The sequence below is a fragment of the Electrophorus electricus genome, unplaced genomic scaffold (assembly GCF_041902795.1).
Source record: "Electrophorus electricus isolate QZ-2024a unplaced genomic scaffold, ASM4190279v1 Scaffold265, whole genome shotgun sequence".
Lineage (NCBI taxonomy): Eukaryota > Metazoa > Chordata > Actinopteri > Gymnotiformes > Gymnotidae > Electrophorus > Electrophorus electricus.
In genome coordinates, this window is record NW_027658545.1 from 25,001 (window position 1) to 39,242 (window position 14,242).

General features: G+C 51.0%; 1 non-coding gene across 1 annotated transcript; it reads right to left on the reverse strand.

Annotated features, from left to right (window-relative positions):
* Nucleotides 1-312: 312 nt before the first annotated feature.
* Nucleotides 313-2,151, reverse strand: LOC145655495 (18S ribosomal RNA). The gene has a single exon (XR_014121612.1). It is a non-coding gene; the product is annotated as an 18S ribosomal RNA (ribosomal RNA).
* Between the last annotated feature and the right edge of the window lie 12,091 nt (nucleotides 2,152-14,242).

Genomic DNA, 14,242 nt, shown 5'->3' on the forward strand with positions numbered 1-14,242 from the left:
AGGGGAAACCGGCCTTCGCCCGACGAGCGGGGACGCCGAGTTTTTTGAACGACGCGTCTCTCGCGCTGGAACCCAGAGAATACCGGGGCCTGCGGGGGGGGGGTGCTGAAGGACGACGCGGAGGAAGAGGCGGAGGACGAGGAAGGGGTGGGAGGGACTAGGCTCCTCCTTTATGCCTTCTGTCCAGCCTGACCTGCAAGCGACCACGTGTAACAGCAACCCCGAAGACCCTTTCGACCCTGGGCCCCGACGCGGGGGGACGGCGAAGTCGAGGGGGTCGGGAGAGGAGGCACGCCGGACAGCGTTACCCGTTAATGATCCTTTCGCAGGTTCACCTACGAAAACCTTGTTACGACTTTTACTTCCTCTAGATAGTCAAGTTTGATCGACTTCTCGGCGCTCCGCCAAGGCCCGCGAGGAGCCCCGGCGGGGCCGATCCGAGGACCTCACTAAACCATCCGATCGGTAGTAGCGACGGGCGGTGTGTACAAAGGGCAGGGACTTAATCAACGCGAGCTTATGACCCGCGCTTACTGGGAATTCCTCGTTCATGGGGAATAATTGCAATCCCCAGTCCCCATCACGAATGGGGTTCAGCGGATTACCCGCACCTCTCGGTGTAGGGTAGGCACACGCTGATCCAACCATTGTGGCGCGCGTGCAGCCCCGGACATCTAAGGGCATCACAGACCTGTTATTGCTCCATCTCGCGTGGCTGAACGCCACTTGTCCCTCTAAGAAGTTTGACGCCGACCGCGGAGGGCCGCGTAACTATTTAGCATGCCGGAGTCTCGTTCGTTATCGGAATTAACCAGACAAATCGCTCCACCAACTAAGAACGGCCATGCACCACCACCCACAGAATCGAGAAAGAGCTATCAATCTGTCAATCCTTTCCGTGTCCGGGCCGGGTGAGGTTTCCCGTGTTGAGTCAAATTAAGCCGCAGGCTCCACTCCTGGTGGTGCCCTTCCGTCAATTCCTTTAAGTTTCAGCTTTGCAACCATACTCCCCCCGGAACCCACAGACTCGTGGTTTCCCTCACGCTGCCCGGCGGGTCATGGGAATAACGCCGCCGGATCGCGGGTCGGCATAGTTTACGGTCGGAACTACGACGGTATCTGATCGTCTTCGAACCTCCGACTTTCGTTCTTGATTAATGAAAACATTCTTGGCAAATGCTTTCGCTTTCGTCCGTCTTGCGCCGGTCCAAGAATTTCACCTCTAGCGGCGCAATACGAATGCCCCCGGCCGTCCCTCTTAATCATGGCCCTGGTTCAGGAAACCCACAAAATAGAACCGGAGTCCTATTCCATTATTCCTAGCTCAGGTATTCAGGCGAGAAGCGGGCCCGCTTTGAACACTCTAATTTTTTCAAAGTAAACGCTCCGAGCCCCGTCCGGACACCCAGCCAAGGGCATCCGGGGGGCACCGGGAGACAGGGTCTGAGACAGGCGGTGGCACGCCTCGCGGCGGACCGCCAGCCCACTCCCGACATCCAACTACGAGCTTTTTAACTGCAGCAACTTTAATATACGCTATTGGAGCTGGAATTACCGCGGCTGCTGGCACCAGACTTGCCCTCCAATGGGTCCTCACCCATGGGTTTAGGATACGCTCATTCCGATTACAGGGCCTCGAAAGAGACCTGTATCGTTATTTTTCGTCACTACCTCCCCGTGTCGGGAATGGGTAATTTGCGCGCCTGCTGCCTTCCTTGGATGTGGTAGCCGTTTCTCAGGCTCCCTCTCCGGAATCGAACCCTGATTCCCCGTTACCCGTGGTCACCATGGTAGCCGACTATGGTACCATCGAAAGTTGATAGGGCAGACATTCGAATGAGACGTCGCCGCCGCGGAGGGCGCGCGATCGGCCCGAGGTTATCTAGAGTCACCAAAGCGGCCGGGGGGCCCGAGCCCCCCGGATGGGTTTTGGGTCTGATAAATGCACGCATCCCCCGAAGGGTCAGCGCTCGTTTGCATGTATTAGCTCTAGAATTACCACAGTTATCCGAGTAACGTGTGGAGCGATCAAAGGAACCATAACTGATTTAATGAGCCATTCGCAGTTTCACTGTACCGGCCGTGTGCACTTAGACCTGCATGGCTTAATCTTTGAGACAAGCATATGTTACTGGCAGGATCAACCAGGTAGTTTGCACCGTGGTCTGGGATGAACCACGAGTGACATCCGCCTCCCCTTCCGGGGGCTAGGAAGCAGCGGGTTGTAAGTGCGTGCGCCGTCAGGTCCAGACGCCATACAGGGCTACCCAGGACAGCTTCCGCGGCCAGTGTAAACGTGCTCGCGCACCGCCCTCTGGCCTTCGGACGCCGACCTCTCACCTTGATGCAAAGCTGTCCCATCCGGTCATGCCCGCACCGTACCCCGTCCACCTCCTCCGGAGGTGCGGACGGCCGACTCCAGGTGCTTTCGGCGTTCCCTCTCTTCACGCCGTTTTGATTTTCGTGGGCCGCTGGTGGGGGGACAAGGGAAAGACCTCGTCGAATTCCCTCCCCCCTAGCCTCGCTCAACCTACGTTTCGTGATGTAACCAAGAAGAGTGATTCGTGGGCCCAGGTAGGTTTGAAGAGGAGGCCAACAAAGCAGGGCACTCCCTTCCTCCCAAACCACAGACACCAGTATAGGACAACTGAGTAGACAGACTGGCCGTCTGAGTCTCCCCCAGAGAGTTCTGGGATGGGTTACAAATAACCCCCACCCCCCATCAGAGGCTTGACCCGCTAGAACCAGGGAGGATCTGTCAAAACCGCTCTCCACATCAGAAGTTCTGGATCAGCCGGGGCTGGTCGGCAGACGTCCACCTAAGGCCGTGGCCTAACCCCGTGTGGGGGGATAGCGCTCGCACCCGTACACGTGGACACCCGCTCGTCAAATGGCTGGCTCCTCACTTACCGTAGGGGGAATGGTTTGCCTACCCCTGGCGGGTCTGGTACTCCACTCTACCAAACAAGGAAGCAACACACCAATAGACCCCTGCAACACCGGGCAGCTTTGGGCAGTGTCACTACACTCCTCCTTGTTCTTCACGTTCCTTCCGTGGTGATTTTTTTTTTTTTTTCGTGGCCATTGCCGTGCATGGCTTCCCCATCGCTTTGCATGCTCTCCATTGCCTCGTGCTGCTTCACCATTGGTCTCACCTGGAGACCGAAGCCGCTCTCCCAGTAACCCGATGGTACCTGGCCAGAAAACCCCGTGCCCGATTTCATCTAGGACAAGGGCCAAACCACAGACCGTGCCCGTCCAGGGTCAACCCCTGGTCGGACAGGCCTGGTGGGTCGATACCATGGATGTGGCAGGCCGACGAGAATCCACTGGTACATTTACAAACACGCCCACCCTGGTGGCATGGCTGTACGACCCATCGTCGAAGCACGCTGCGGCGGACTGAGCCATTGGATCCAGTTGCCTGGGCGTACACTCAGCCCAACAGACGCACTCGGGTCGGGGAGAGCAAAGCAGACTGTGTGCCTGGATGTGCCCACTTCCATAGGGGAATCGGCATGATGGTTCACTTAACCCGAGGAGGGCTCCCCTCGCGGGATAAGCACCCCCCTCGGGGGATGGGGGGGGGGGGGCATCCAGAGCACACCACTTTCCGGTAGGGGACAGGCGTTTGATCATGTGTCCGAGGGAGAGCTCCCCTTGCCGGCCGAACACCCCTCGGACTCCCCTTGGGCTTCCAGAGAACGCCACTGGATGAATTTAGTGCTTGGACCCCATTGATTCTCTTTGCTCTCCCATATACCCGACGGGACCTATTTGCAAAACCCCGTGCCAACCAGACCTCCAGGAAGGGGGCTGGCGGCTAACCATGCCCAGCAGGGTGCACCCTGGTCGGACACTTTGGGAGGGTCGAGAGCCTGGAAGTGCCACCCGGGGGAGTAATTCTGATTTCCGTTTTAATGCACTCAGGGACAGCCCGAGGACCTCTGTAGTGCACCTGAGGCGGACTGAGCCGTCGGGTCCAGGGGTCTGGAGTTCGGAACCTCCAGGGTTCACCTGGCTGTTCTCTTAGCCCGGCAGGGTGCACCCTGGTCGGACACTTTGGGAGGGTCGAGAGCCTGGATGTGCCACCCCGACGAGTAATGAGTTTTCCCTTCGTATCTCTTCCGGACCAGGTCCGATTCGCACGAAACTCGCTGGGCATGGCCAGGAGCGCCCCCTGCTGCCCACGCCACCGTCCCCGCGCTTCTACTCCCGAGGGCCGAGGAGACAGCGAAGCGTGGGTCGGGTCGCCTGCTTCCAGGGTCTCCCTGGTACTCTCCAGTCTCCCGAGTCCATCGGGTCCGACCTCGTATTTTTAGCCCAGACGGGGAATGAGAAAGGGGCCCCCGACCGCCCGAGGGCGGGCGCTCGCTTCTCAGCCTAGGAACGTCCGATTCCCACGAAACTTTTACGCCAGACGTTCCTGGCAGCGAGCGCGTTCAAAGGTGACCCGCGCTGCTTCTCTCCTCCCAAGGGCCGAAGAGATATTCGTCTTCAAACCCGACCGGCCCTGTGTTTGCCGCCCCGGCGGTTTTAAAAAATCATAGCGTAAAAACGGTGGGTGCGCTTCGCCTGCCGCTTGGACAGCGTTAAACGGCAGCCCCGGCTCTTTCCAAAGGGCCCTCAACCGACTTTCTGCTCCCAAGGAGCCCAGAGATATGAAACCGAAAAATCAAAACCCCGTGCCAACCAGACCTCCAGGAAGGGGGCTGGCGGCTAACCATGCCCGGCAGGGTGCACCCTGGTCGGACGCTTTGGGAGGGTCGAGAGCCTGGATGTGCCACCCCGACGAGTAATGAGTTTTCCCTTCGTATCTCTTCCGGACCAGGTCCGATTCGCACGAAACTCGCTGGGCATGGCCAGGAGCGCCCCCTGCTGCCCAGGCCTGGCTCTGGGCCTGGGCACACTTCATTCACTTTGTACCTTTAAATCATACTACTACTACTACTACTACCACCAGAATTCCAGGGCCAAGAGGTCACACAGTCATACACAGCAAAGTAGCTCTGGGCCTGGGCACACTTCATTCACTTTGTACCTTTAAATCATACTACTACTACCAGACTTCCAGGCCCAAGAGTTCAAACACATTCATGCCCAGCAAAGTAGCTCTGGGCCTGGGCACACTTCAATCACTTTGTGTCTTTAAATCATACTACTACTACCAGACTTCCAGGCCCCAGAGGTCAAACACAGTCATGCCCAGCAAAGTAGCTCTGGGCCTGGGCACACTTCAAGAAGTTTGACCCTTTATATAAGCCTAGAAATAGACTTTCAGGCCCAAGAGGTCAAACACAGTCATGCCCAGCAAAGTAGCTGTGGGCCTGGGCACACTTCATTCACTTTGTACCTTTAAATCATACTACTACTACTACTACTACTACTACTACTACTACTACTACTACTACTACCAGACTTCCAGGCCCAAGAGGTCAAACACAGTCATGCCCAGCAAAGTAGCTCTGGGCCTGGGCACACTTCAAGAAGTTTGACCCTTTATATAAGCCTAGAAATAGACTTCCAGGCCCAAGAGTTCAAACACATTCATGCCCAGCAAAGTAGCTCTGGGCCTGGGCACACTTCAATCACTTTGTGCCTTTAAATCATACTACTACTACCACCAGACTTCCAGGCCCAAGAGGTCAAACACAGTCATGCCCAGCAAAGTAGCTCTGGGCCTGGGCACACTTCAATCACTTTGTGCCTTTAAATCATACTACTACTACCAGACTTCCAGGCCCAAGAGTTCAAACACATTCATGCCCAGCAAAGTAGCTCTGGGCCTGGGCACACTTCATTCACTTTGTGCCTTTAAATCATACTACTACTACCACCAGACTTCCAGGGCCAAGAGGTCAACCACAGTCATGCACAGCAAAGTAGCTCTGGGCCTGGGCACACTTCAAGATGTTTGACCCTTTATATAAGCCTAGAAATAGACTTCCAGGCCCAAGAGTTCAAACACATTCATGCCCAGCAAAGTAGCTCTGGGCCTGGGCACACTTCAATCACTTTGTGCCTTTAAATCATACTACTACTACCACCAGACTTCCAGGCCCAAGAGGTCAAACACAGTCATGCCCAGCAAAGTAGCTCTGGGCCTGGGCACACTTCAATCACTTTGTGCCTTTAAATCATACTACTACTACCAGACTTCCAGGCCCAAGAGTTCAAACACATTCATGCCCAGCAAAGTAGCTCTGGGCCTGGGCACACTTCAAGATGTTTGACCCTTTATATAAGCCTAGAAATAGACTTCCAGGCCCAAGAGGTCAAACACAGTCATGCCCAGCAAAGTAGCTCTGGGCCTGGGCACACTTCATTCACTTTGTACCTTTAAATCATACTACTACTACTACTACTACTACTACTACTACTACTACTACTACTACCAGACTTCCAGGCCCAAGAGGTCAAACACAGTCATGCCCAGCAAAGTAGCTCTGGGCCTGGGCACACTTCATTCACTTTGTGCCTTTAAATCATACTACTACTACCACCAGAATTCCAGGGCCAAGAGGTCACACAGTCATACACAGCAAAGTAGCTCTGGGCCTGGGCACACTTCAAGAAGTTTGACCCTTTATATAAGCCTAGAAATAGACTTCCAGGCCCAAGAGGTCAAACACAGTCATGCCCAGCAAAGTAGCTCTGGGCCTGGGCACACTTCATTCACTTTGTACCTTTAAATCATACTACTACTACTACTACTACTACTACTACTACTACCAGACTTCCAGGCCCAAGAGGTCAAACACAGTCATGCCCAGCAAAGTAGATCTGGGCCTGGGCACACTTCAAGAAGTTTGACCCTTTATATAAGCCTAGAAATAGACTTTCAGGCCCAAGAGGTCAAACACAGTCATGCCCAGCAAAGTAGCTGTGGGCCTGGGCACACTTCATTCACTTTGTACCTTTAAATCATACTACTACTACTACTACTACTACTACTACTACTACTACTACTACTACTACTACCAGACTTCCAGGCCCAAGAGGTCAAACACAGTCATGCCCAGCAAAGTAGCTCTGGGCCTGGGCACACTTCAAGAAGTTTGACCCTTTATATAAGCCTAGAAATAGACTTCCAGGCCCAAGAGTTCAAACACATTCATGCCCAGCAAAGTAGCTCTGGGCCTGGGCACACTTCAATCACTTTGTGCCTTTAAATCATACTACTACTACCACCAGACTTCCAGGCCCAAGAGGTCAAACACAGTCATGCCCAGCAAAGTAGCTCTGGGCCTGGGCACACTTCAATCACTTTGTGCCTTTAAATCATACTACTACTACCAGACTTCCAGGCCCAAGAGTTCAAACACATTCATGCCCAGCAAAGTAGCTCTGGGCCTGGGCACACTTCATTCACTTTGTGCCTTTAAATCATACTACTACTACCACCAGACTTCCAGGGCCAAGAGGTCAACCACAGTCATGCACAGCAAAGTAGCTCTGGGCCTGGGCACACTTCAAGATGTTTGACCCTTTATATAAGCCTAGAAATAGACTTCCAGGCCCAAGAGTTCAAACACATTCATGCCCAGCAAAGTAGCTCTGGGCCTGGGCACACTTCAATCACTTTGTGCCTTTAAATCATACTACTACTACCACCAGACTTCCAGGCCCAAGAGGTCAAACACAGTCATGCCCAGCAAAGTAGCTCTGGGCCTGGGCACACTTCAAGAAGTTTGACCCTTTATATAAGCCTAGAAATAGACTTCCAGAGCCAAGAGGTCAAACACAGTCATGCACAGCAAAGTAGCTCTGGGCCTGGGCACACTTCATTCACTTTGTGCCTTTAAATCATACTACTACTACCACCAGACTTCCAGGCCCAAGAGGTCAAACACATTCATGCCCAGCAAAGTAGCTCTGGGCCTGGGCACACTTCAATCACTTTGTGCCTTTAAATCATACTACTACTACCAGACTTCCAGGCCCAAGAGGTCAAACACAGTCATGCCCAGCAAAGTAGCTCTGGGCCTGGGCACACTTCAATCACTTTGTGCCTTTAAATCATACTACTACTACCAGACTTCCAGGCCCAAGAGTTCAAACACATTCATGCCCAGCAAAGTAGCTCTGGGCCTGGGCACACTTCAAGATGTTTGACCCTGTATATAAGCCTAGAAATAGACTTCCAGAGCCAAGAGGTCAAACACAGTCATGCCCAGCAAAGTAGCTCTGGGCCTGGGCACACTTCATTCACTTTGTGCCTTTAAATCATACTACTACTACCAGACTTCCAGGCCCAAGAGTTCAAACACATTCATGCCCAGCAAAGTAGCTCTGGGCCTGGGCACACTTCAATCACTTTGTGCCTTTAAATCATACTACTACTACCAGACTTCCAGGCCCCAGAGGTCAAACACAGTCATGCCCAGCAAAGTAGCTCTGGGCCTGGGCACACTTCAAGAAGTTTGACCCTTTATATAAGCCTAGAAATAGACTTCCAGAGCCAAGAGGTCAAACACAGTCATGCCCAGCAAAGTAGCTCTGGGCCTGGGCACACTTCATTCACTTTGTACCTTTAAATCATACTACTACTACCAGACTTCCAGGCCCAAGACGTCAAACACAGTCATGCCCAGCAAAGTAGCTCTGGGCCTGGGCACACTTCATTCACTTTGTACCTTTAAATCATACTACTACTACTACTACTACTACTACTACTACTACTACTACCAGACTTCCAGGCCCAAGAGTTCAAACACATTCATGCCCAGCAAAGTAGCTCTGGGCCTGGGCACACTTCAATCACTTTGTGCCTTTAAATCATACTACTACTACCACCAGACTTCCAGGCCCAAGAGGTCAAACACAGTCATGCCCAGCAAAGTAGCTCTGGGCCTGGGCACACTTCAATCACTTTGTGCCTTTAAATCATACTACTACTACCACCAGACTTCCAGGCCCAAGAGGTCAAACACAGTCATGCCCAGCAAAGTAGCTCTGGGCCTGGGCACACTTCAATCACTTTGTGCCTTTAAATCATACTACTACTACCAGACTTCCAGGCCCAAGAGTTCAAACACATTCATGCCCAGCAAAGTAGCTCTGGGCCTGGGCACACTTCAAGATGTTTGACCCTTTATATAAGCCTAGAAATAGACTTCCAGGCCCAAGAGGTCAAACACAGTCATGCCCAGCAAAGTAGCTCTGGGCCTGGGCACACTTCATTCACTTTGTGCCTTTAAATCATACTACTACTACCACCAGACTTCCAGGCCCAAGAGGTCAAACACAGTCATGCCCAGCAAAGTAGCTCTGGGCCTGGGCACACTTCAATCACTTTGTGCCTTTAAATCATACTACTACTACCAGACTTCCAGGCCCAAGAGTTCAAACACATTCATGCCCAGCAAAGTAGCTCTGGGCCTGGGCACACTTCAAGATGTTTGACCCTTTATATAAGCCTAGAAATAGACTTCCAGGCCCAAGAGGTCAAACACAGTCATGCCCAGCAAAGTAGCTCTGGGCCTGGGCACACTTCATTCACTTTGTACCTTTAAATCATACTACTACTACTACTACTACTACTACTACTACTACTACTACTACTACCAGACTTCCAGGCCCAAGAGGTCAAACACAGTCATGCCCAGCAAAGTAGCTCTGGGCCTGGGCACACTTCATTCACTTTGTGCCTTTAAATCATACTACTACTACCACCAGAATTCCAGGGCCAAGAGGTCACACAGTCATACACAGCAAAGTAGCTCTGGGCCTGGGCACACTTCAAGAAGTTTGACCCTTTATATAAGCCTAGAAATAGACTTCCAGGCCCAAGAGGTCAAACACAGTCATGCCCAGCAAAGTAGCTCTGGGCCTGGGCACACTTCATTCACTTTGTACCTTTAAATCATACTACTACTACTACTACTACTACTACTACTACTACCAGACTTCCAGGCCCAAGAGGTCAAACACAGTCATGCCCAGCAAAGTAGATCTGGGCCTGGGCACACTTCAAGAAGTTTGACCCTTTATATAAGCCTAGAAATAGACTTTCAGGCCCAAGAGGTCAAACACAGTCATGCCCAGCAAAGTAGCTCTGGGCCTGGGCACACTTCAAGCACTTTGTGCCTTTAAATCATACTACTACTACTACTACTACTACTACTACTACTACTACTACCAGACTTCCAGGCCCAAGAGTTCAAACACATTCATGCCCAGCAAAGTAGCTCTGGGCCTGGGCACACTTCAAGAAGTTTGACCCTTTATATAAGCCTAGAAATAGACTTCCAGGCCCAAGAGTTCAAACACATTCATGCCCAGCAAAGTAGCTCTGGGCCTGGGCACACTTCAATCACTTTGTGCCTTTAAATCATACTACTACTACCACCAGACTTCCAGGCCCAAGAGGTCAAACACAGTCATGCCCAGCAAAGTAGCTCTGGGCCTGGGCACACTTCAATCACTTTGTGCCTTTAAATCATACTACTACTACTACTACTACCAGACTTCCAGGCCCAAGAGGTCAAACACAGTCATGCCCAGCAAAGTAGCTCTGGGCCTGGGCACACTTCATTCACTTTGTACCTTTAAATCATACTACTACTACTACTACTACCACCAGAATTCCAGGGCCAAGAGGTCACACAGTCATACACAGCAAAGTAGCTCTGGGCCTGGGCACACTTCAAGAAGTTTGTCCCTTTATATAAGCCTAGAAATAGACTTCCAGGCCCAAGAGTTCAAACACATTCATGCCCAGCAAAGTAGCTCTGGGCCTGGGCACACTTCAATCACTTTGTGCCTTTAAATCATACTACTACTACCAGACTTCCAGGCCCAAGAGGTCAAACACAGTCATGCCCAGCAAAGTAGCTCTGGGCCTGGGCACACTTCATTCACTTTGTGCCTTTAAATCATACTACTACTACCACCAGAATTCCAGGGCCAAGAGGTCACACAGTCATACACAGCAAAGTAGCTCTGGGCCTGGGCACACTTCAAGAAGTTTGACCCTTTATATAAGCCTAGAAATAGACTTCCAGAGCCAAGAGGTCAAACACAGTCATGCACAGCAAAGTAGCTCTGGGCCTGGGCACACTTCAAGCACTTTGTGCCTTTAAATCATACTACTACTACTACTACTACTACTACTACTACTACTACTACCAGACTTCCAGGCCCAAGAGTTCAAACACATTCATGCCCAGCAAAGTAGCTCTGGGCCTGGGCACACTTCATTCACTTTGTGCCTTTAAATCATACTACTACTACCACCAGACTTCCAGGGCCAAGAGGTCAACCACAGTCATGCACAGCAAAGTAGCTCTGGGCCTGGGCACACTTCAAGATGTTTGACCCTTTATATAAGCCTAGAAATAGACTTCCAGGCCCAAGAGTTCAAACACAGTCATGCACAGCAAAGTAGCTCTGGGCCTGGGCACACTTCATTCACTTTGTACCTTTAAATCATACTACTACTACCACCAGACTTCCAGGCCCAAGAGGTCAAACACATTCATGCCCAGCAAAGTAGCTCTGGGCCTGGGCACACTTCAATCACTTTGTGCCTTTAAATCATACTACTACTACCACCAGACTTCCAGGCCCTGGAGGTCACACCTTCATGCCTAGCAAGGTTGCTTTACACCTGCGCACACTTCAGACCGTTTCACTCTTTTAATCATTCAAAGTACCACATTTCCAGACCCAAGAGGTCACAGAATCATACCCAGCAAAGTAGCTCTGGGCCTGGGCACACTTCAATCACTTTGTGCCTTTAAATCATACTACTACTACCAGACTTCCAGGCCCCAGAGGTCAAACACAGTCATGCCCAGCAAAGTAGCTCTGGGCCTGGGCACACTTCAAGAAGTTTGACCCTTTATATAAGCCTAGAAATAGACTTCCAGAGCCAAGAGGTCAAACACAGTCATGCACAGCAAAGTAGCTCTGGGCCTGGGCACACTTCATTCACTTTGTACCTTTAAATCATACTACTACTACCAGACTTCCAGGCCCAAGAGTTCAAACACATTCATGCCCAGCAAAGTAGCTCTGGGCCTGGGCACACTTCAATCACTTTGTGTCTTTAAATCATACTACTACTACCAGACTTCCAGGCCCCAGAGGTCAAACACAGTCATGCCCAGCAAAGTAGCTCTGGGCCTGGGCACACTTCAAGAAGTTTGACCCTTTATATAAGCCTAGAAATAGACTTTCAGGCCCAAGAGGTCAAACACAGTCATGCCCAGCAAAGTAGCTGTGGGCCTGGGCACACTTCATTCACTTTGTACCTTTAAATCATACTACTACTACTACTACTACTACTACTACTACTACTACTACTACTACTACCAGACTTCCAGGCCCAAGAGGTCAAACACAGTCATGCCCAGCAAAGTAGCTCTGGGCCTGGGCACACTTCAAGAAGTTTGACCCTTTATATAAGCCTAGAAATAGACTTCCAGGCCCAAGAGTTCAAACACATTCATGCCCAGCAAAGTAGCTCTGGGCCTGGGCACACTTCAATCACTTTGTGCCTTTAAATCATACTACTACTACCACCAGACTTCCAGGCCCAAGAGGTCAAACACAGTCATGCCCAGCAAAGTAGCTCTGGGCCTGGGCACACTTCAATCACTTTGTGCCTTTAAATCATACTACTACTACCAGACTTCCAGGCCCAAGAGTTCAAACACATTCATGCCCAGCAAAGTAGCTCTGGGCCTGGGCACACTTCATTCACTTTGTGCCTTTAAATCATACTACTACTACCACCAGACTTCCAGGGCCAAGAGGTCAACCACAGTCATGCACAGCAAAGTAGCTCTGGGCCTGGGCACACTTCATTCACTTTGTGCCTTTAAATCATACTACTACTACCACCAGACTTCCAGGCCCAAGAGGTCAAACACATTCATGCCCAGCAAAGTAGCTCTGGGCCTGGGCACACTTCAATCACTTTGTGCCTTTAAATCATACTACTACTACCAGACTTCCAGGCCCAAGAGGTCAAACACAGTCATGCCCAGCAAAGTAGCTCTGGGCCTGGGCACACTTCAATCACTTTGTGCCTTTAAATCATACTACTACTACCAGACTTCCAGGCCCAAGAGTTCAAACACATTCATGCCCAGCAAAGTAGCTCTGGGCCTGGGCACACTTCAAGATGTTTGACCCTGTATATAAGCCTAGAAATAGACTTCCAGAGCCAAGAGGTCAAACACAGTCATGCCCAGCAAAGTAGCTCTGGGCCTGGGCACACTTCATTCACTTTGTGCCTTTAAATCATACTACTACTACCAGACTTCCAGGCCCAAGAGTTCAAACACATTCATGCCCAGCAAAGTAGCTCTGGGCCTGGGCACACTTCAATCACTTTGTGCCTTTAAATCATACTACTACTACCAGACTTCCAGGCCCCAGAGGTCAAACACAGTCATGCCCAGCAAAGTAGCTCTGGGCCTGGGCACACTTCAAGAAGTTTGACCCTTTATATAAGCCTAGAAATAGACTTCCAGAGCCAAGAGGTCAAACACAGTCATGCCCAGCAAAGTAGCTCTGGGCCTGGGCACACTTCATTCACTTTGTACCTTTAAATCATACTACTACTACCAGACTTCCAGGCCCAAGACGTCAAACACAGTCATGCCCAGCAAAGTAGCTCTGGGCCTGGGCACACTTCATTCACTTTGTACCTTTAAATCATACTACTACTACTACTACTACTACTACTACTACTACTACTACCAGACTTCCAGGCCCAAGAGTTCAAACACATTCATGCCCAGCAAAGTAGCTCTGGGCCTGGGCACACTTCAATCACTTTGTGCCTTTAAATCATACTACTACTACCACCAGACTTCCAGGCCCAAGAGGTCAAACACAGTCATGCCCAGCAAAGTAGCTCTGGGCCTGGGCACACTTCAATCACTTTGTGCCTTTAAATCATACTACTACTACCACCAGACTTCCAGGCCCAAGAGGTCAAACACAGTCATGCCCAGCAAAGTAGCTCTGGGCCTGGGCACACTTCAATCACTTTGTGCCTTTAAATCATACTACTACTACCAGACTTCCAGGCCCAAGAGTTCAAACACATTCATGCCCAGCAAAGTAGCTCTGGGCCTGGGCACACTTCAAGATGTTTGACCCTTTATATAAGCCTAGAAATAGACTTCCAGGCCCAAGAGGTCAAACACAGTCATGCCCAGCAAAGTAGCTCTGGGCCTGGGCACACTTCATTCACTTTGTACCTTTAAATCATACTACTACTACT